The 23,079-nt window shown below is 38.7% G+C and overlaps 2 protein-coding genes across 5 annotated transcripts in view; one reads left to right on the plus strand and one right to left on the minus strand.

The window, feature by feature from the left end:
- LOC114052092 (probable G-protein coupled receptor 146) overlaps positions 1 to 17,169 on the minus strand; it is a 47,643-nt gene extending 30,474 nt beyond the window's left edge. Inside the window, exon 1 of the mRNA XM_027874528.1 lies at positions 17,109 to 17,169. The gene's annotated coding sequence lies outside the window, so the exon portion shown is untranslated. The remainder of the gene's footprint in view (positions 1 to 17,108) is intronic.
- LOC114052094 (uncharacterized protein C7orf50 homolog) overlaps positions 1 to 23,079 on the plus strand; it is a 338,906-nt gene that overhangs the window by 184,185 nt on the left and 131,642 nt on the right. The gene's annotated exons all lie outside the window — the stretch shown is intronic.

Consider the following 23,079-nt stretch of genomic DNA (forward strand, 5'->3'; position numbering starts at 1 on the left):
GACTTAAAGTCTTGAAAACAATCTGATTTTTACATTTTTTGCAAGTTCATTCTGGCTTCCAGTGCCTAAGAAGGTAAAGATAAAGATAAAAGCTAGTAGCGCTTGTAGACTGATCATTGGCCTGGAGTCTGGAAGATTCATCTTCCTAAGATCAAATCTGACCTCAGACACTTACTAGCTGTGTGACCCTGGGCAAGTCACTTTAAATCTCTTTGCCTCATCTGTAAAATGGGGATGATAACGATAGCACCTGCCTTCTGGGGTTGTGACAATCAAGTGAGATAGTGTCTGTAAAGCATTTGGCACAGTGCCTGGCAGATGGTAAGTGCTGCATAAATGTTAGGTAGCTCTTTATTACAAGCTGCCTCAGTGTTCACCTAATAAATAACATAGCTTCTGGTCTTCATTCCCTGCCCGAGCCCTTGTTAGTCAGAGCTCCTGATTAACTGAAGGGGAGTTCTGGGTGCCACAGCATCCTCTCATAAAACATGGCTGCTATCACTGTTACATGACCAGCCATTTAACTGGAAAGAGCAGTTTGTAAATGAGAAACACAAAAAGAAGAGGTTCTCCTCTTCCCCTCCCTCTGAAGAAATTAAAAGAAACCCTTTACCGCATCTTTCTTGTCCCGTTACTGTATTAAGAGTTTTCCTTTCTCTGGGTTTCTGGTTTTTCTGCAGTAGCAGCTGATAAGATCCTACCATGTCCCACACCCAGTGGACTCAGGCCTAATGGCCAGAAACTTGAGTATCTTTATCTCCCACACTTAGCCCACAGAAAGGCTTATTACATTTGATCTCTATTTGGGGGTAGGTGGGGGCGTGTACTGTGGAGGAAGGAGAAGGGAAGAGAATGGGGGGGGGGGGAAGGGGAACCAAAATAGTTTGTCCACTGTTGGTGCTTCTTAGCTGAAAATGCCTACTTTGGTCTTGCATCTTTTTTGGCAATAGATATTTTATAAACTGTAGATTCCCTTTATCCTTTGGTCACACAGTTTGATTGATAGGAATAATGTTTAAGTTATTTGTATATGTGGTTATATGGAAACAAATACTTTTTTTTTTTTTACATAAATGGCTATATTTATATGTGGCTAGTTCCCTAAATTCTGTTTAGATCACCAGTGCTTTCCAGTTGACTTATAAGGAAGTGTGTAATACTCAGTAGGAGGGTAACCATTCTGTTCTGTTCCAGGAAACCCAGCTGGGTTAACTAGGAAGAGGGAGTGAATTGCCAACATGAATGTTGTGCCTAAGGCTGATATTTCTGTGTAAAACAGAGTATGTGAGTATGGTGATTATTTGCCTCCATGCCTATGTTCCTCATTTAGCCTTTCCTTGCCTCAAATCATTCACTGCCATCTCCCAAAGTTCTATAACATGTACAGTCCATACTACGCAATCTAGCAAAAAAGCAAAATGGCCTCTGCCCATATACAAAGTAAATATAAGTTGTTTAAGCATGTAGGTCTTGTTTTCTCAAAAGCTAAGATCTCTTAGGGCAGGGATTGTTTTTTTCCTGCTACCTTTGTATCCTGCCTATTGTCTGACATAGTTTTCTGTGTTTATATAATATGTATTCAATAAATAATAATAGATTTATCGAACATGCAGTAATAAGTCAGTTAAGTACCACATTGCCTGCCTATGCCTCCGAGAGAAAATTCACAGCATTTAGTAATGTTAAGCATGTTTCAAGGATTGTCAGCTTAGGAGGCAGAGCCTCTTGGTTATCCTGTTGGTAGAAAAATTTAAGTGTTTCTGCATAATCAACAGCCATTTATTAAATATGTCTACTTTGTTTCAAGCGTTGTGCCAAGTACAGGTCGAAGATTCTGTTAACATTTATATTCTGTCAAGTTTGTAAGTTTTTGCTTCAAGTTTTGCAAGGCCATTTAAATATATTATCTCATTCAAACCTTACAAACAACCCCTTGAAGTAGGTATTATTATCTCCATTAAAAAAAAGTCTCAGTTTTACAGAGGAGTAAACTGAGGCCCAGAGACGGTTTAGTGATTTGCCCATGGACACACAGCTAGTAAGTGTCAAAAGTAGCATTCAAACCCAGGTCTTAACTCATGTTCAGCATTCTGTGCACTGTAGGCATTTAATAAATGTTTATTGACTGGCCCATAGCCCTTCTACAAAGATTAACAACAACCACAGTTAACATTTACAAAGCACTTACTGTGTACCAGGCACTGTGCTAACCCGGGTCCACTGTTTTTGAACTTCCTTCTGTATCCGCAACATATTAAAAGAACTGGAGGAATGACTCTAGTGGACTGGGAAAATTCTCGGTGGAAGTTTTATGGAGAAGAAGAAGAGAAAAAAGGTTTATAGAAACATAGAGGCAAGAATTCTCCAGAAGGAGAAGGCGTGGATGGGCTGCATTGGTGGAGGAGGTACCCACATCAATGAAATCACAAATATGTCAGGAGGAATTATGTGAAGAGCAGGAGGAAGGGTTGGAGAAAATACTGAGGAGAGGAGAATGCTTTTTGACATGCGTGGCCTACCAAATCTTCAGCTTCTGAACTGCATACTGGAATTGGATTTTCATTTATTTTATAACCTTTTTACTATCACCTGGCTTATTCTGGGCTACTGCTCTTCTCTGCTCTAATTCATTAACTACAATGTGCTAAATTAGAAAGGTTAGATTTTGCTTCAGGCCTAAATGATTTCAAATAGTAGTTACTCTAAGGAAATTTTGCCTGAAAATAAAAAAGCTAAAAATTCCTACTTCAGTGGAGACTTAAGTCCTTAGTGGGTTTGGCCTTTCACCTGTAGCAGATTAAGTATCTATGCTCTTAGCCTTTCATGAATTAGAGAGGAACAGTATACACCTGACTTGAGTTCAAACAGGGGTTCTTAACCTGGGATCCAGGGATTCCTTGGGGATCCGTGAACTTATTGAGAAAAAAAATTACATTTTTATTTTCATTAATCTTTAACTGTTCAGCGTTTCCTTCAATTACAGACTTAAAAAACCAACAGCAATATTATTCTGAGAAGGGGTTTTTGGCACAAAGAAGGTTAAGAACTCCTGCTTTAGAGAGTTTATCTCCCTATGTTTTTTCAACCTTTTCTTTTGAAGGTTTCTTCTCGTACCCAGATTATCCTTGCTCTTGAATGTGATTTTTCCAAGATGCATGTAGAAGTATTAGACCCAGAATGCTTCACACACACACACACACACACACACACACACACCAAAAAAAAAAAAAAAAGACAACTCAGCTTGAACTGTTGTGGTTAAACTTTGTAAAGAATCTATTAAAATGAAATATTGAGATGAAAAATATTCTGCCTTCCTAATCAATATTTTGATTATTGGAAATGTAAAGTCTCTGACTCATACAAAGCAGAAAATTAGTGTGCCAGATGATTGTTTATCCTGGTTCTATCTATGAATAATTTTTTAAAATTTAATTAAATCCGCAGATATCTGTACATGATGGATGCCAGTGCCCATTCATATTATGTAGGTCCTCACCCCATTCTCTCACTGTATGAGGGAAAACTGTATATTTTGGGGAGATCAGTGTACTTAGAAAGGAGAGGTAGAGTAAAAGAAAGGACTGAAATTACCAAATCAAGTTGGGCAGATTTGCTTGTTTCCAGGCCACTAGACAGAACTTTCCCAGTTTCTGTTGATTTCCCTAGCTATCACTTCTGCTTAAGGCATGGATTAGCTCACAGCCTGCCTGGCAGATGTCCAGTTCACAGGACCACAGACTTACAGTTGGAAGGGACATTAGAGGTCATCTATTCCAGTCTCATCATTTTGCAAATGAGGAAACTGAGGTTCATTGAGATGTGGTTACTTTCCTAAGGTCACACAGGTAGTATATGGGAGAGTCAGGACCTAAATTGAATCTTCTGACTCTAAGTTCATCACTGTTTCCAGCAGTACCAGGCTGCCCTCCAGGGGAGGTTAAGCTTGGGGTTAGCTTGATGGAAGGATGGTGAGACATTGGTTCCAAATGTAGTCTCTGGCCTTGACTCCAAAGACTCAGTAGGAAAGTGGAAGTGTATGGGAAGATTGACAGCTGTTATATTTAGTAAGAATGACTATGGGGAGTGGAACAGAGGAAAGACCAGCTGACTCAGTTCAAGCCAAGAAATTTGAGTTAAATCAGTTCTCACCAAAAAACTTGGCATCTTTAGGAATATTTTTAGTTTGGTCTAGTTCCAGTGGCTATAGTTTAAGGAAGAAGTTATGATTTGGGGTTGAAATCCATATAAAACCAAAGTATAGCGATTGCACTCTCTGATGCTTTTGCTAAATGACTTTATCAGACCTGGTTTGTACATTTGATATGTGGATTATCTTTTCTTAACATGCTCCATGGAACTTTGACATTTTCTTTTCTGTCCTTCGGAATTATTTATGCACCATGCAGAAAGAGAGACCGGCCACGTTAGCTAGATTGCAGCAAAGGAAGACATCTCACTGCATTGTTCAGAAGGAGTTTTTTTTTTCTTCTTGTGATTTTTATTCTGATTGATATATATTTAAATAAATTCTAAAATAGGGTGCATAGGATGGGCATCTGACCAAACTCGTGGGAGGTTTTCTTCATTGGATTTCTTGGGAAAGGTTGGTCCTAGAGTTGTGAGGGACTTATGCTGGGCTTCCATCCAATTTTCAAATCAACAAGGCTATCTGATGTCAGAGGGTTCATATAAAACCTCCACTTCGTCCCGTGCTACCCCTTGTTTGGAATTTGTGCTTATTCAGACAAAGACTGGGCAAGGTTGTGTAGTTTTATACTATATCCATTATGAAAAAGGGTTTGCTAAGCAAATTAATAGTAGACATTAGGTTGTGGGGTAGGGGAGTGTTTAAACTATTCTAGAAACAAATTATTTAATTCACTTTGGAAAACTTCATTTATACATAGTTGATATGCTATTAAAAATAATTCTTAACATTTATTAAAGCAGATCTCCTCAAGATGTTTACTAGGTGACACATTTTTAAAGCCTCAAGTTATTGTATAACTTTCAAAGAAAAAATCCAAATTTATTTGCAAAACATACTATAATTCATACTTTACAAATTTAAACCAGCCTCCAAATTAATATGAATTGGGCCAGTTTCAGTATACTGGTAAATTCAGGGCTACAATGAGACAATTTCAATGAAACTGAGATGAATGGTTCACCAACTTTCCAGGGAATAACAAGAGTTTAGGGTTTGAAGAAAGATGTTGGAGATCATCTAATCTAGCCCTCTCATTTAATTTTTAATAGACCTTACCTTTTATAATTACAATAATTCCGCTCTACATAGCACCTTAGAGTTTATAAAGTGTTTTACTCATATAAGCCCTTCAAGGTAGATTGTAAAAATATTATCATTGCCACTTTACAGGTAAGGAAACTAAGACTCAGGTCAAATGACCCATTAGTCAAATTCATCATATTTACAGATGAGAGAACTGAGGCCCAGAGAAGTTAAGTATTTTGCCCAAGGTTACATAGTGAGTAATAGACAGAGCCAAGATTTAAGAATCGTTTACATTATAGTGGCATACCTGTTGCCCCCAGGTGAGCCCTGTTAAAATTACTGAGCTTTCTATCCTGCTTTCCAGAGGGGTTGGACCCATCGACAGGTTCGACAATAGTAAGTACATCAATTTATCTGTTTTCCAGTGAGCACTCTGATATCAGTCCTTTTTTTTTGGTCATCTTTGCCATCTGACAGATGTGAGGTTGAACCACAGAATTGCTTTAATTTGTATTTCTTAAGTTATTAGTGATTTAGAACTTTTTTTTTTCATATTGCTTTGGATAGTTTAGATTTCTTCCCTTGAGAACTATCTGTTCATATCTTTAGACCACTTATCAATTGGGGAATGGCTTATTCTCAGAAACTTGAATTAGTTCTTTGCATATATTGGTAATGAATCCTTTAAAAGAGAAATGTGCTGTTTAGGTTTGTTCCGGTTACTTCTCTCTGGCCACAAAAGCATTTTGTCATGTGTTTTTAAACATTATTATGCTGACCTGATACTAACTGAAGAAGTGGTTGGTCATACTTCCCTGTTCAGATATTAATTTCTGTCCCTATTTTGAGCTATTTGATTCACATTCATTTCCAGTAACAGTATTGTCACAAAGATACATGTTCCATTACTGCTGTCCCTTGACCTGAAGTACGAATCTGGAGTCTTGCTATGGTGGGTTTTTTTCCCTCTTCCAGTTAAGAACAAAAACAATAGTTCCTGTCCGTGGACAGGAAAAGGAGAGCAGAAAGAGAAGCTAACTGGAAATGGAAAGATGATCCAAAATGGTAGGAAAAAAATAAAATTAGAGAATCAATAGGCCCCCATTGCTAGTTTCCAATTTTTTTCTTTCCTGGAGCATCCTTTCTAATTTGCTTGTTTGGATACTTTGTGATAGATCTATGATTTCATCAATATGTGCAACCCCTCCACTGGCACAGATTGTAACTCCTTCCTGCCTTCCTAGCCTGTAGGATTCACATCCATCTGCACATCCTCTCCAGGAAAGCCACCCAATGCACTAGGAACCGTTGCCTTGTACTTGAAATATCTTGAGGGCACCAGCATAGCACACAGGCTGCCCATTGTCTTCTCTCTCACACTCCCTCCATGACCGGCTGACTTCCTTTTACAGTCATACTTATATAAAAATATTTTGGAAAAAAAAATGTTCTACTAACACTAGCCCAATATAGAGTCGAAACCTGCCTAGGAAATGCCATAAGAGAAAGCACAATGATATGAATAACAAAAGTGCCTGCCTACAGAAAACGGGGAGCCATCTAAAAATAATTGCTGAAATCATCGGGCAGGGAGGAGGTTGAAAACCTAACCCAAGTCCAGACCGATGCCATCAGGCATTTTGGCCCAGTTAATTTACAAGCAAGGAAACAGTAAATAAAAATAAGAATCAGGATTTATACTTACTAGCTTTGTTTCAGCAAGCATTAAGCTCCTACTATGTGCCAGGCACTGTTATGGTAACTAGGGACACATAAGAAAGAAAAAGTTTAGGGTATTTTTGGTTTTATTCCCATGCAGGAAGAATTGAAATAGGTAGAGACTTGAACAGAAGTAAAGAAGTCTCCTCTGGCTGTAGTCAGTACTACTTTTCTTTATTATTTTGTTTATACTGGGGTAAATAATATACGAAAGGCTACAATTTTTCAAGAGTGCTGTTTTCCCTGTTAATAAATAGCAAGATTGCATGAGTGTGAGAGTCCGAGCCAAAGCCCTGTCCTCTAACCCTCCAGAGTATTCCATTTCTCTCTCTAACAAGTTCTATTTAATTATTCTTCCAACATGTACTTTTAAAATGCACAGCTGAAGAACTGCAGGGTTTTTCTCAGCTGAATTCAGACCTGGACAGACACCTGCTTCAGGTTTCAGTTAACATTTTGTTGAGTTTGTCCAGTGACATGCAAATAGGATTCTGACCATTCTGGGTTCACTTTCTTTCCCCATTGGCTACTTGAAAGCCTGAAATGACTAAAGAACAAGTGATCCTGAGGGAAGGAGGACGGTTGAATTGTATTCCTTTGAGGACAAAAAATCAAGCCACTTTTTCAAAATCTAGACTTCCCTTTGAGTTTATCTTTGGGGGTAAAGCTTACAGGATTATACGGAATTAAAATGTAGTACCAAAACGAATGTGAATTAATGTATGGGGGATTGACAGTTTAGGGCTTTCAAATACTTTGAGACATTCTCCTGAAATCCTATTCATTGTTCATTAATAGAAAAGCCCAAAGAGAAGATCTACCATAGATTAAGACGCTTTGGTTTGAAAGGGGGCCAACTTTAGGTGTTTCAGTGATCAAGATAAATTCACATTTCCATAGCGCTGGTGAGCTTTCCACAACCAGTACAACTTCAGGAAAAACAGGGAACTATCTCTACAGAGCATTAGTTGTCATAAAGTGGTTCTAATTCATTTGCTCCCTTTTTCACTTCTTCCTCAGTGGAGAATATCTTTGTCTCTGTACTCAGACAGTACAAATATATGGTTCTTCTGAATGCAGATTGAAACATAGTTTTTTACTCCCTTTATTTGTTTTATTTTGTTTATGTTTTCTTTTGCAACATGATTGATTTGGAAGTATATTTTGTATGTCTTCGAATATATAATCAATGTCAAGTTGCCTTCGTAAGGAGGGAGGGAGAGAATTTTAAACTCAAAATTTTAACAAATGATCATTAGAAATTATTTTAAAATATGCAGTTGGGAAATAACTAATAAGAAAATAAAAATCAATTTTTAAAAATCAAATATATGGCTCTATGACCTGGGCTAGGCCCTACTGGGACTCAGCCATCTTCCTTCTTTATTCTTATCAATGCTCTATCTCATTCCATTCAGGAACATTTCCAAAACTTCACCCCCTTTCCTTCCTTACCCAACTGAACTTTTGTCTCTCCTCATCTTCAGAGCCTTCTACTTCACTATGAAGATGACAGCAATCCAACATAATCTCCTTCTATGCCTTTGCTCCCTTCATCAATATTTCTTAGTACCCGTCTTCACTTTCTTCTCCTGTAATCAAAGAATAGATATCCTTACTTTTTACTGAAGCTAGCTCCCCTGCCAATGCCTTAAGCCCATTCCTTCTCACTTCTCTTAGGATCCTGCTCCTCCAGCAACCATTTCCTCTTCTTTTACCCCTCCCTTCCTAGTGGAAGACTTATGTCTTTCCATTTCCCTGAAAGCATGCTCAGGTTTCCCCAGAACTAAAATCAAATAGGCCTCTTTTTAGCCCTTCTTGCCCATCTAGCTACTGTCCTATCTCTCTCTTCCCCTCAATGGCTAAACCTTTTGAAAATTGGTCCATAACCAATGCCTTAGTTAGTGTTTACTCTCTCCTCAACCTCTAATAATCTAGTTTCTGCCCTTACAGCTTGAAAATGTTCTCTCAAAGATGATTAATGATAATAGGTACTTTAATTGCTCTTTCGTAGTCCTCATCTTCACTTACTTCTGCAGCATGTGGCACTGTTGACCACCTCTTTCTGCTGGAGTACTCTCCATTGGCTTCAGAGATACCATATTTTCTCTTATTTTTCTAGCAATTCTTTCTTTGTTTCCTTTGCTGTATCCTCATCCTGTTCTTGATTCCTTGATGTGGCTGTTCCGCACTGTTTCTTGTTGGTCTTCTCCTCTTAGCTGTCTATACACATTACCCTGGCAAAGTTGTTCATTCCCACAGCTTCTACTACCACCTATGTAGAGATCACCCCAAAATCAGTATCTCTATACCTGACCTTCCTTACAGCCTCTTGACCCACATGTCTAAGCACCTATGGAGCATTTGTGGTAGCTGCAATATTTACTAAAGTTTCTCCTATAGGCTGGGCTAGTTTTACCTACAGCATACCTCATGCAAGTTATGATAGTTTTTCCTTAAAAGATATCAGAACTATTCTCTGGAATATAATCATATTATATTATATTATAATTATATTATAATACATAATATAATATAATTATAATAATAGAATCTATTCTCTACTGGTCTAGGAAACTAAGGCTTAAACCTATTAACGCAGCTTACTGGTAGCATATATGTAAAAGCCAATGTTTGAAGAGTCAGGACCTTCACACACACACACCTGATCTATAACCACATCTCTACTTGAATTTCTCGTTGTTGCTTCAACTTCAAGATTTCTGAAGCTAAGCTTTACTCTTAAACGTCTTTCTTCTGACTTCACAGTTTCTGACAGTGATACTGCCACTCACCCAGACTTCCATATTTTGAAACTTTGAAATTTCAATCTTTTACTGTTACCTCTCCTTCAATCCAATAATCAGATACACCATTTGGAATATACCTTCGGTACATCTTTCATGAGTAGTCCATGAATAAAGGATGGAATAGAAAGGGGAGAGAGGCAAGCAGGAGAACTTATGTCCTCCATCGAAAGGGACAAATTAACTCTCTTATCCAACAGCCATAACCTATGAATGTCATGTCAGCATACTATGTGAGTTGATAATATAGGGGTGAGACATTACCTGCTATCAAAACAGTACTGATTCAGCAGAACCATGTGTGTCTTCCATTTCTAAACCAAGATCCAATAAAGCATAATCTATACAAACTGGAGAGCAATTTGACAGAAACTAGGCATAGACCAACATCTCACACGGTATACCAAGATAAAGTCAAAATGAATGAATGATTTAGATATAAATGGTGATGTCATAAGCAAATTAGAAAAGCATGGAAAAAAATTTTACCTGTCAGATCTATGGACAAGGGAAGAGTTAGGACCAAAGAAGAGCTAGAGTAGATCATGGGAAACAAAATGGATAATTCCGATTACATGAGATAAAAATTTCTTTGCACAAAAAAACCAATGCAGCCAAAATTAGAAGGAAAGCAGGAAACTGGGGAAATTTTTACAGCAAGTTTTTCTGATAAAAGCTTCTTCTCAAATATGTAGGGAATTGAATCAAATTTATAAAAATAAGAGCCATTCCTTAGTTGATAAATGGTCAAAGGAAGTGAACAGGAAGCTTTCAGAAGAAGAAATCAAAGCCATCAATAGTCACATAAAAATAATCTGACTTACTATTGATTAGAGAAATGCAAATTAAAACAACTCTGAGGTACCATCTCACATTTAACAGATTGGCTAACATGATAAAAGAAAAATGATAAATACTGGAAGAGATGTGGAAAAATAGGGACACTACTGGACTGTTGGTGGAGTTGTGAACTGGTCCATTCATTCTGGAGAACAATTTGGAACTATGCCCAAACGGCTGTAAAACTGTATACCCTGACTCAGCAATACTACTACTAGGTCTGTAACCCAAAGAGATCAAAGAAAGGGGGAAAGGACTTTATTTACAAAAATACTTACAGCAACTTTTTTTTGTGGTGGCAAAGAATTGGACATTGAGGAGATGCCTATCAATAGTTGTGATATATGATTGTGATGGAGTACTATTGTGGTATAAGAAATGATAAGCAAGATAATTTCAGAAAAACCTGGGAAGACATATATGGGCTGTTGCAAAATGAAGTGAGCAGTACCAGGACATTGTACATGTAACAGCAACTTTGTTATAATGCTCAACTGTGGAAGACTTAGCTATCCTGATTAATACAGTGATCCATGACAATTCCAGAGGATTCATGATGAAAAATGCTATCTTCCTCCAGAGAGAGAACTGATGAATGCTGAGTGTAGATTGAAGTGTACTTTTTTCACTTTCTTTATGTTTCTTGCTTTTTAAAGCTTTTTTTTTTCTTTTTGCATGGTGGCTGATATGTTTTGCATGATTTGACATGTAAAAAAACTACAAAAAACAACCAGATGAATGATACAGACCAAAAAAACCCACGATCCACAAAATATCCCCCGTGCCTGTGTGTGTGTGTGTGTGTGTGTGTGTGTGTGTGTGTGTGTGTGTTTCCCTTTCAAAGAGTAGATTCTTTTTGTCCTTGAAGAAGGTACCTAACTACTCTGACCTTTTATGTCACTATCTAAATCCTGGACATAGAAAAGAAACAAATATTTGTAAGATTAAGCTGAAACAGAAAAAGATAATGATAAAACAAAAAATACTTCTACCACCTCTACAATGGTAAGTAGGGACGGACAGTAAAAACTAGGTATTCTGAAGTATAAAAAAAATATATATAAAAACTGAAAGATAAAGGCAGATTCTGCATTTTGTATCTGGTTGCTTCTCGCTTTAGAAATGATGGGCTTTGCTTTTTTTCCTAACTTGAACAAGAATTCAAAGGCCCGTGTGTGCCTTCCAGTTCCCCAACTCCATACCAGCAGAGGTAGAATGATGGAGGAAAGTTAACCTCCTCCCTTCCTTCTTTTATCTCTCCCCTGATGTCAATCTTGCAGGTAAGCCTAAACTCTATGGGTTTCATCTTGGGGGGAAAAACCAAAGCCTTTTCTTTTCTGATGGCTGAGAAGCTCAGAAATGTTCTCATCCTGTCCAGTTAAGAAAAGCAGCAGCACACCCTAGCAAGAGTAAGCTCTTTGTACAGACCTGTTCTTCCTTATGCTCATCCCTTCCAGCTTTTCCAGTCTTCTTACGTATTACTTCCTCTACGTACTCTGAGATCCAGTGACACTTAACCTTGTTGCCATGCCTCAAACATGACACTTCGTATTCCAGCTCCAGGCATCTTCATTGGCTGTCCATCATAGCGGGGATTCTTTCCCTCTTCACCTCCACCTCCTGGCTTCCTTAAAGCCTCTGCTCAGATTCCACTTTCTGCAAGAAACCTCTTCCCAGTCCTCAATCTTAGTGACTTTCTTCTTAGATCATCTTCAGTTTATCCTGTATATGTCTTGTTTGTATGTAGTTGTTCACATGCAATTTTCCCTATTTACTAAGAGCTTCTAAAGAATAGGGACTATTTTTTTGGCCATTCTTTATATCCTAGCACTCAGCACAGTTCTTGACACACAGTAAGCACCAAGTAAATGCTTGTTGACCAGACTTAACTTCTTCAACAGTCTCTATTTCTGTAGCCAGTGTTCCATCTCTTTATGTCTATACCTTCACACCTTCTAATGAACCACAGTCTTGTTTAGCTTTCTTCTCTGTGCTTATTTCTTCCCTGCTTATCTGTGGTGTGTATGTCACTTTTAGAAGTTATGTTACTATCAGAAGTTCATCATTAGATCCCATCCTCTCCTCCCCTCCCTACCCCGCCCACCATCACTGGTAATCTTCCCATTCAGACTTCACGTAGTGTTTTGGTATTACAAATGTACTATAATTGTATATATGTCTTCTACTAGACATGGTAGCAGTTGACATTCTCACCTAAACTTTGTATCTCTTCAAAGATTGAGCCCAGGACTTATATACCATAGGTTCTTCCTAGTTGTTCCTTGAATGAAGGAAGAAAGGAGAGATGGAATAAGTGAGTGAAGTAGTGTTTAATCTCCACAGTTGATGGCTCTGGAGTTTCTGGGCTTGTGCTTTTAGTTTGTTATGCAACTTAGAAACCATAGACCCCAGTGTATCAATTAAACAAATATTTATTAAGGGCCTACTATTTGGAATCCATTGTGGCTGTTGTTGAAAGAGATACAAAGGACTAAGATACAATTTCTCTATTCACTGAACTTACTGTCTCATTGAAAGGTGAGAATTGGGATAAATTGTGTTTGAAAGAGATCATCTTGTAGTCCAACCCAACTCATTATTACAAGATAAATGAGTAACTAGCTATCCACTTCTTTAAGTTTTTCCTTAGTAGCCCTTGTAGTAGGAACTGAAAAGGCAAAACTTAAAAAGCTTAGAAGTTAATAATATAATAAATTCCCAAGTAGATTTTAAAAAGATCTCTTCAGACTTCCAGTAAATTATTTCTGAAAATGATACTCAAGGATGAATGTGTGTATGTACATGCACCCATGTACATACATGTACACATATACGCATATACATACATATACATGTGTGTGCATGTAGAAGAGTTTGGTAGTCATTCTCTATAGTGTCAGCTCCCAAAAGGTCAGTTAAGTATGTCATTTAAAGATCTCTTATTTCTTTGAATAGTCCTCTTATGGATTGACCCATAACTTTATTTTTCATGTTTAATTTGAATTATAGAATTTTGGGGATTAGAAAGGACTTGAAAGACTCATTTCACTTCAAAAAAAGAGAAACTGAGGTTCTGCAACTTTGAACAACTAGCTCATATGCACATAGCTAGTTAATGGCTGAGCCAGGACTAGACAGACCCCAGTCCCCTCACTCTTGAGTCACTTTTCATTACACCACAAAATTGAAATCTCTGTCACCATTCAGACACATGTGTTCTTGCCTTCAGATACTAGCAGCCATGATGGTGTTAGGTTATTGCTGTTGATAAAGTCAGCACTACTGGGACTAATGCTGGCAGCTAGGTCCCCAGGGTATGGGAAGTTGGGGAAATTTCAAGTACTTTGTGGGCCCTCCATTTTCTGTTTCAGGGATGGCCTGTTGGAGTTAAGAGAGTTACCATGGAGTTAGGAGATGATTTACCCAGATGTTGCTAAAACAAGACATACAATTAGCCTTTCTATATTACAAAGGCTTAATTGCCTCTCCTTTTTCACACAGACCCCTTATTCTACGTACAGCCTTTTTGTGTCTTCTAGTCCTTTTCTATGGTGTTCATTTTTTCCTGATTTTCACCTGGATGAAAATATTTCATCCAATATTATTTTCCAGGGCCAGACCCTACCCCACCCCTTACCATGGCTCACTTTTCCTTTCTTTGTTTTAGAATAATGGGAAGAGTAAACCATTCTGTCCCTAGACCCCAGGCATGTGGAAATCTTCTTACCTGTCTGGAAAGATTGTGGGCACACCACTATAAAACTAATGTCACATATGATACTATGCCTTTCTTACAGTAGTAGACATTTTTTAAAGGTAGTTACTGCCTTAGAAGAAAGAGAACAAAAGTGGTGGTGGAAGGAGTCATGAGAAGTATTGTGATTGACATTATTTCTTCTACATATGTGTGTTTTGTGGGGTCATTTATTGAATTCAACTCATCTCTTGCCTTCACAAGCCATAATCATACCTAGGAACATGAGACCTATACCCTAAATTGACAAGATAGCCCAGGACTCATTTTAAACCACATTCCTACTCTCGATAAATTTGCTTCATTTGTACCATCCCCCCCTGCTCCCTAATTTTTCCCTCAGCCCATACCTTTAGATTAGCCTGCTTCATGTGATCAAAAACATTCTGGGCAAAATTGTCGCGTGTTTAAGAATCGTAAAGTGGAAAGGGAAGTGCATCATTTATTATAACACTGTGCATGCTAATGAAAAACATGCCTGTTTCTGGAAATTGGTAAGAAGTCCTGCTCCAGAAAGTTTCCATTCTGAAGAGGGCCTTGGGGCCCCAGGCCTTAGGCTTGTGGCTAAGGAGACTCTATAGTAAGTGGATATAAAAATAACTTCTCTGTAAACATTCAGCTTCTGTTTTGTGATTGTTTTGCAAGGATAGAGTTATAGGGGGTGGGAAGTATGTGGGTGTGTTGACTTTATGTTTTTTTTGTATCTCTCTTTTCCATCACAGAAATTGTAGGGATAATCTACATGAATTGTAGGGTTAACCAGAGAATTTTTTTTAAACTCAAAGGTTAATTGTTACACCAGTTATTAAACCCCTTTGATTATTGTATCACAAAGGAAACTTGTGGGGAATAAAGGAGACAAATGAATGTGCAGTGGCGTCTATGGGTACTAAACATTTTACTAGCCTCTGGTTACTCTTTTAAAAAATTCAAAGGTCTTGAGAAGTGTGTCACTCACCCTGGAAACCCATCTCAGTATGCGTATAGACTGGATTTGTCTAGTCTTCTCTTGGGGTGATGAGGAGGGTGGGGACTAGGGGATTGACTCCGGGAAGGTGGCAGGACAGCCAACTTCATGCCTCTTTCTCAAAAATACAGCATGGATGTGATCTTTATGATTTGTCTTCTTGTGACAAATACATTTATCAGAACTCATTCCCTGTAAGTAGAATTCCTCATGTTTCCAAGTTATTATTCAGAGGTCAGGGTTCTTGGAGAAAAGATTACCTATAACCCATCTCAGAAGAACAAAGCTGTTTGCTGAGAGAATTTGTGTAAGCGGAGCAAATGTCTTGAAGAATGGTATTGAGAGATCAAAGTCCTTTAGGAGTTAGCCCATCCCTTGCAATTTAAGTATTTGATATGAGCTCACATAGAAGGCCATGTGGTGGGTTTAATCAAAAGAATGCTACATTTGTAGTAAATAAACTTTGATTTGAATCCCACTTCTGCCACTTACTCCTTGTAGGCATCTCAGTGGCATACTGGGCTTAGAGTTAGGAAGATCTAAATTAAAATCTGACCCTAGACACTTAGTAGCTGGGTGACCCTGGGCAAGTTGCTTAACCTTCATCTGCCTCAGTTTCCTCAACTGTAAAATAGGAATAATAAGAGCACTTACCTTCGAGGGTTGTTGTGAGGATCACATGAGGTGATATTCGCAAAGTGCTTGGCACATAGTAGGTGCTTAATAAGTGCTTATTACTTTCCCCTGACCCCTTTCTTGTGTGACCTTGGCCAGAACACTTAATTTTCTAGACCTCGGTTTCCTCATCTGTAAAATAAGGGGATTGGACTTGATGATGTCCAATATCTCTCTAAATCTCAGATGTTCTTATTAGAATTCTGTATGATGATGACTATGCTAGGATTGCTCTGTCTGATCATATTTAAACAATGACTGTGATAAGACTCTTTGTGTCTAGACGATGACTAGGATAAAGCTATTAACCATATGGACAGTTCCCACCACCAGAGCAGCCAGGCAAACAAGCTCCCCTATTGCCACACTGCTGTGTAAAAGCTGCAGATTCTACCAAAGGACCCAAAGGAAATGGCCCCAGAGCAGGATTTCAGACCTCCCCCTCCCCCACAGAAAATCTCCTTGAAAATACTACAAAAGTACAGCCTGCACATCACCTTGTTCATATGTGGGGGGCAATTTGTAACAGGTTCCTGGGGGCATTTGTAAGTACTTGTGTTTTTCGTTCCTAATGTCCTTTTGAGCTGACACCATTTCTGGAGTCCTGAAAATATGATGCTAGGGTACTGTAAAAGTGAGAGGTAAGGAGCAATGTTCAGAGGCTTATTTGTTTGTTTGTAAATTTTAATGAATTCAGTTCCATTTAAAAATTGCAAGTAAGTTAGCAAATAGTTGTCAAAGAATTCTGTAGCCCATCCTACTAATTTTGCTTATATCCTGATTTAGGGTTAGATGGATGATATTTGTGTTTTCCTTTGTTCTATAGTTCTCTGGATCCTCAAACACATTCATCTTCTGATAGGAACATGGCCCTGCCAGTGTAGTGTAAGATGTCATAGAATGCTTCTGTCCAATCTTTTTCCTCTCCTTCTAGCCCCAATTGGACTGTTAGGCTGAAACTATATATTCATTTCTGCTCAAGACCTAGTTCCCTCCCATACCTCCAGCAACACACCACTACACACACACACACTAACTTCATGGGTCCTAAAAGGTAGTAGAAAGAGCACTAAATTTGTAGTCAGGAAATCTAGGTTCAAATCTTACCTTATACAATCTCTGGCTGTGTAAATACAAGCTCGACCTTATGGAACTTCAGTTTTCTCATCTGCAAAATGAGAATAATAATACTTATTATACCATTTTAGCAGGATTGTTGTGGAAAGAGCTTTAAAGTATGAGGTTCAGTTCACCCCAACAAGCGTTTTTTAAGTGCCTAAAATAGAAACGGTACCATGCTAGATGCTATAAGTTGGAAAGATTAAACAACAACAAAAAAGTCTTTGTACAAATAATTTTTTTAAAAAATACATTTCAACTGAGGATCAAGAAAACTCTAAACACTGAAGGGCCGAAGAAATGCTTCCCCTGGGCAGTGAGTCGTTGATGAGCTTAATCTCAGAGGAAATTAGAAATTCTAAGGGAGTGGTGGTGAGGAGGGAAGGCATTTCAGGTCCCTCAGACAACCAGTACTGGACTACAAAATAATGCAGAAGCGGAATAATGTAAAATAAGCCTGGAAAGGTAACCTAGAGCCAGGTTTAAAGGGTTTTCAATGCCAAACTGAGGAGTTTGTATTTTATTTTAGAAACATTGGGGAACCCTGAAGATTCTTGGCATGATTAGACAATGGCTTTAGGGAAATTACAATTCTTTACAGTTTGGCTGATTCCTTGTAGAAAGTAGCTTCCTTGCTGGGTTCCATGTGGTACTTGGCAAATATTGTATTCTCCTGGTGTAGGGATTTAAGGAACAATAGAAAGAGGTCATCATATCTTCAGTGAAGAGATTTGCCAGTGAAAATTTTGTAAGTAGATGAAAATTGCTTTGAGTGTACAAGTACTGGGATTATAGGATCCTAGCATTAGAGTGGAAAGAAACCTTAGGGGTCATTTAATCAATTCCCCTCACTTTACAGAGGGAGAAAATGAGATTCAGAGAGATCAGATGACTTACTCAGAGTCACCTAAATAGTATTCATTTTAGATTCCCTGACTCCTAATTCTTTTCCTAACTCCTAACTCTTTACATCGCACAGGCAACCTTCCAAATACAGTGACATATAAAGAATGACCAATCTTACTCCCCACTCATTTCCCTATCTATAGTCTCCTCAGCTGACACTATGTAAGCTCCGGCCTAGGCTAAGGCACCAAACATAGTTTCTACCAAATAGAAGCATAAAGACCCTTGCATTTGTAGCTTCAATGGCTCAGCATGAATTTTTGGTCCATTCTGATTTTGTGTTGAAGTTGCCCTTTTCAACGTGACCAATCCTCTCACCTTATACCCTGGGATTCTGGTCATTAGGTACCTGTTTTATTCCTCCTTTCCTGATTCCCTGCCTTGCAATTTGAGTGACTCTTGACAGGCCTCTCACCTACTGGAAATTTGCCATTGAAACTCACCTTCTATATCTGGGTTCTTCTTGCTACATGCTGTTAATACTTTCTGGATGCCATTCGTGCCCCTCTGGTTAGAAGGACACCTACCTGCTATTAACCACCTTTTTTGCCTTTATTTCCACCTGTTCTCAGAAGCTCCTAACAGTGTATCTACCTGTGTTGCTGTCACCCAGTGTGAGTAAATCTGCATATTACCTTTCATTTTCCCTCCAACCTCACCACCCACCTAATTTCTGGGTAAATATAAATAGTTTTAGGTCCCCAGATGTTCCTAGTCTGGCCTGCCCTGCTGCTCAGCAGGTCTTGATAATGACTGGTTTTCTTGGTCATCAAGTTCCTTAATTTACATAGTACCATGAACCCCCCTTTATCCAGAATCTAAACAACCAGAAAATTCTTAGTGAGATTTTTTTTAAAGTGTATACAATGTTAATGGTCAGTCCTGTTCCAAAGGTACCACTTCAGTATCCCAATGTGCCTTCTGAACTATTATAGTCTTCTATGTAATTTCAGCCTGGGTTACACTTTTCTGTAGTCTACTTTTTTTTTAAATTAGTAATCCACATATGATGCATCTAATTAATTAAATTAAATAGAATGTGCTTTCCCAGTAATTCCAAATAAATAGTTTACAATACCTGGTGAAATCACCTCTCTAGTTCTGAAAATATTTTGAGTGTTAGAAACTCTTCAACTGGAAGTTCTAGGTTCCAAGTTCTATTACATCTTCATTTTGGGTAGGACTCATATTTTTATCCCTTGACAGTAGCAAAAAGAAAGCCTTTTTCCTTGGCTGCCTCCTTCCTTTATCAAGTGTCCAAGACTCTAATTGATAGGTTGACAAAATAGACCTTTTGTGAGATGTCATGACACACTCAATTTCCTTGTCCAGTATTAAGGCCCATTAGTCCACTTCAAATTTGAGCCGTACTGCAGTAAATTAAATCCTTACACTTGTGTAATTCAGGGCAGCTGTGTCAAGGCTCTAGTTAGCTTGAGGAAGAGAGTAAGATCCTTTTTCGTGCGCGTGTGTGTGTGTGTGTGTGTGTGTGTGTGTGTGTGTGTGTGTAAGTGTGAATGAATTCTAGTGGGTTTTGTTTTTCATCACTCTTACCTTTTGTTAGGCAGGGACTACCTAAAACCTTATTTTAAAAATAGTGTTCACCAAACTCCTTCCTTCAAATATCTAACAAGATTGCCTCAGGAGAGAAGTTTCCAAAGGTTGCCTTCCCTCCCTTTTTATTGATGGATTGTGTGGAAGGTTAGAAAGAAGGAGTTCTTTGTTAAAATAAAGGTATTTCCTGTGTGTTTACCAAACTGACTACAAATTAAGGACTCCTACTCTGTGCCTTATCCAAAGCATCACGGAATTGCTGCCATTTCCATAAATAATTAGCATTTAGCTGATCAGTGTACCCAAGTAGGCATCTATATACACACACACACACACACACACACACACAGTGCTTGGATCTTAGGAATATGAGAACAATACCTGGATGTCCATAGTTCAAACAGACCTAAAAACAATGTACTCCGTGTTTCTTTGTTTCAGAATGTTTGTGGGGAAAATAAACAGTATAAAGAAGAAAGAGAAATGTAAGGCCTTTGTGATCGTGTGACCCTTGTGCCCATTGCCTCCCTGTTTTTCATCCTTTACCCTGTCAGTGGGACCTCTTCCATATCACATCCAGTATCTCTCACCTTCCCTCACTCTCTCCCTGTTGAAACCTACTCTCGGGGAATAATCTGAAACTCAGTCACACTGCCATAGAAATGATAGATTGCAGAGTAAAGTGTTATTACTCCCAAGGGTATTTTCGTTAAGCCAAAGGAATGAGACTCTAACTGGAATTTCTGGCATCAGCCAGTAGGTGGGGGAAGCATTTGGAGGGGTATGGGAGAAGGACTGATGGGACCTTTGAAGTACTTCTTACCATCATGTTGTGTTGGTAGCTGCCAACCCTGCCTGTTGTAGGTACTACAACCTACTACCCCTACTACCTTCCCACCTCTAAAGGTAGCTCAGTTTAACGGCAGGTTCTGAGGTGAGCTCTTTGGTTAGAAACATTCTATCCAGCAGGGTGGGGCCTCCACATTGAAGGCTGGCCACACTCCCAGGATATCAGGCCACTGGGCAGAGTTTCCAGGAATGGCTGGTCACTGCAACTTTCCCCATACTTGGGGAAAGTGCATGTTCCCCCATAGGCACATACCCAAATGCCCTGAGGCATTCTCTTAACCTCAGTCTAACCCTGCACACAAATAGACCTAGGTTGACTCATTTCTAGAGAAATAGAAGCCCTGGTACCCTGGATCCTGATTCACACTCAGAGAGAATACAGACTCTGTGGCTAAGCTTGTTCAGGGCTAGAATTCAAAGAAAGAGAGGCATAGTCATTCCAGTCCAGAGAGGTGTTCTTTCCACAGACACTCCTCTTGAGTTTAGGGAACCATAAGACTACTGACTGGCTTCAGTCATCTTCTACCCTGCCCAGCTGTGTTACCCTGTGTCTCAAGTTTGAGCTTCTTTGGCTCGATCTGTGACTTGACTGTCATAGTCAGCTTTCTTTGGAGAATAACCAAGCTCTATTTGCATTACCTTTGCAGCCAACTTAATCTGTTAGGGAATGTTGTGTTTTGTTTTTTTCCCTTGTCCATTGTGATTTGGGCCTAGCTGTCTGATAGGAGAAAGTAAAATTCTTTCCTTGGGTGGACAACACAGTTCTCCTAAAGACAGGGTTTTGGTATTGGTTTATTAGTTCACAGGATCAGAATTTTGAACTAAGATTTTGCCTGAACAACAATAGAAGTTATAAAATATAGTGTTGATACCATTTGTTAACATGATGGTAAGTATTACTATACTGTCATTTTTATCACAATTTATAAATTGTTTCTGTGGATAACAAACAACTGACTTAAAAGAAACTTTGGAAATAAAACTAATTTGCAAGCTAGGGAACTGCTTGTATTAACACACATCCCATGTGTCATGTAATTAAGCCAACCCTTCTCCAAGCAATTTGAAAGTGATTTCTTCCTACCTCTGCCAACTTCTGCAGTCCTACCTAAAGTAATTTTTTTTTTTCTGTTGCCCTGGATTTTTTTTTTAATGATTTATGTGTCCCCAAGCCTGTTGACACATTATTGGGCAGAAGAATACTCATGTGACTATTTCAGTGACAACACCACAGTAGAAGCAGTTTTGGGGCATCAGGTACTTGGATGTCTAAGGCCTTGGGGGGCATGTGCTTCATTGTAATAGGTTTCAGTGTGATCACACTTCCCCACATTCTGGACTAAGTATTTGATGTCCAGAGTGTGACTCTGTAGCTGGCTAACTCTTAAGTTAGACAGTAAGTTATTTGTGTAATTGGATGTAAACAAATTAGCAGCCATTATGTGACAGCAGCATTCTACTTCTGTCCAGGGTTGGCTTGGGGGCCAATTAATCAGCAGTGGCATGTAAAGAAGGCGGGTGTGTTGGCAAGGAGACCAGAGTTTTCCTGTCTTTGAATACTCTCCTGGGATCTTTCGCTTCCACGTGAGCAGCTGTTTAGAGCTGGCAAATTGGACTTGGTCTAACATCACACTCTTTCTTCAGTAGAACTTCCCACAGTTGCACTCCGTCATCTACCCCTATCTCCTTTTTCCTTCCCCTCAGTTCCCACCTCATATTCTCTTCCCAATGCTCAAGCACATGGAAACTGATCCATCTTAGTTGCTACCACCAGCCACTCCCCCCCCAATATAACACGCACCCTTTCCCTTACATACCTCTTGATGCTATTCTTCCCCAGTTTCTGTTCTGAAATCATATTTTTTAAAGAAATTGTTTCCATGCTTGCAGCAAAACAGGATTTTTATTGTATTTGCAAGAGCCCTTTGAAATGTCCCTAGCGTTCTGTAAAGAGCAAGACTGATTATTTAATGGAAGTTCATTTTGATAACTGTATTGCACTGTAATTGGTTTCCTTTGTAATTCTACACATTTCATTTTAGAAATTCAAAAACTTTATTGTGAGAAGGGATCCATAGGCTTCATCAGACTGCCAAAGGGGCCTGTGACACACAAAAAGGTGAAGAACCCCTGATTTACAAAAATATCACTGTATTGTCCTGTGTTTTACAAGAACAAGTTCCTTAAAAAAAACTTAAACAAAAAAGAACAAGTTCTCAGTTATGCTGCTTGATTGGGGGACTTGAGTCTTCTGGTTAATAAGATATATGTGTAAGGCTAATGAATCATAGGATTTAGAGCTGGAGAGGACCTCAGAAGCCTCTGTAGTCAACTCCCCTCATTTTACAATTGAGGAACCTGAGGCTCCAAAGAGATCCAGTGACTTGTCCAAGATCTCTCAGAGTACCAAGTGGCAGGGCTGAAATTTTAATAGGGCATCTGATCCCAAATACAGTCATTTTTCTACTTGTACATTAGAATACCATAAAATAAACTTTAAACTTGGCACCAAAGTTACAAACATAATTCTTCTTTGATGACTTGGAAGGAGCTTGATTATCTTTGTGTTTCAGGATCTTCATCAGAAATACCTATGATCATAGAAATTAATAAAGATTTCTGGCTAATAGAATTCTAGGTAAACCAGCTT

Source organism: Vombatus ursinus, unplaced genomic scaffold, assembly GCF_900497805.2.
Source record: "Vombatus ursinus unplaced genomic scaffold, bare-nosed wombat genome assembly UNPS02014807.1, whole genome shotgun sequence".
NCBI lineage: Eukaryota > Metazoa > Chordata > Mammalia > Diprotodontia > Vombatidae > Vombatus > Vombatus ursinus.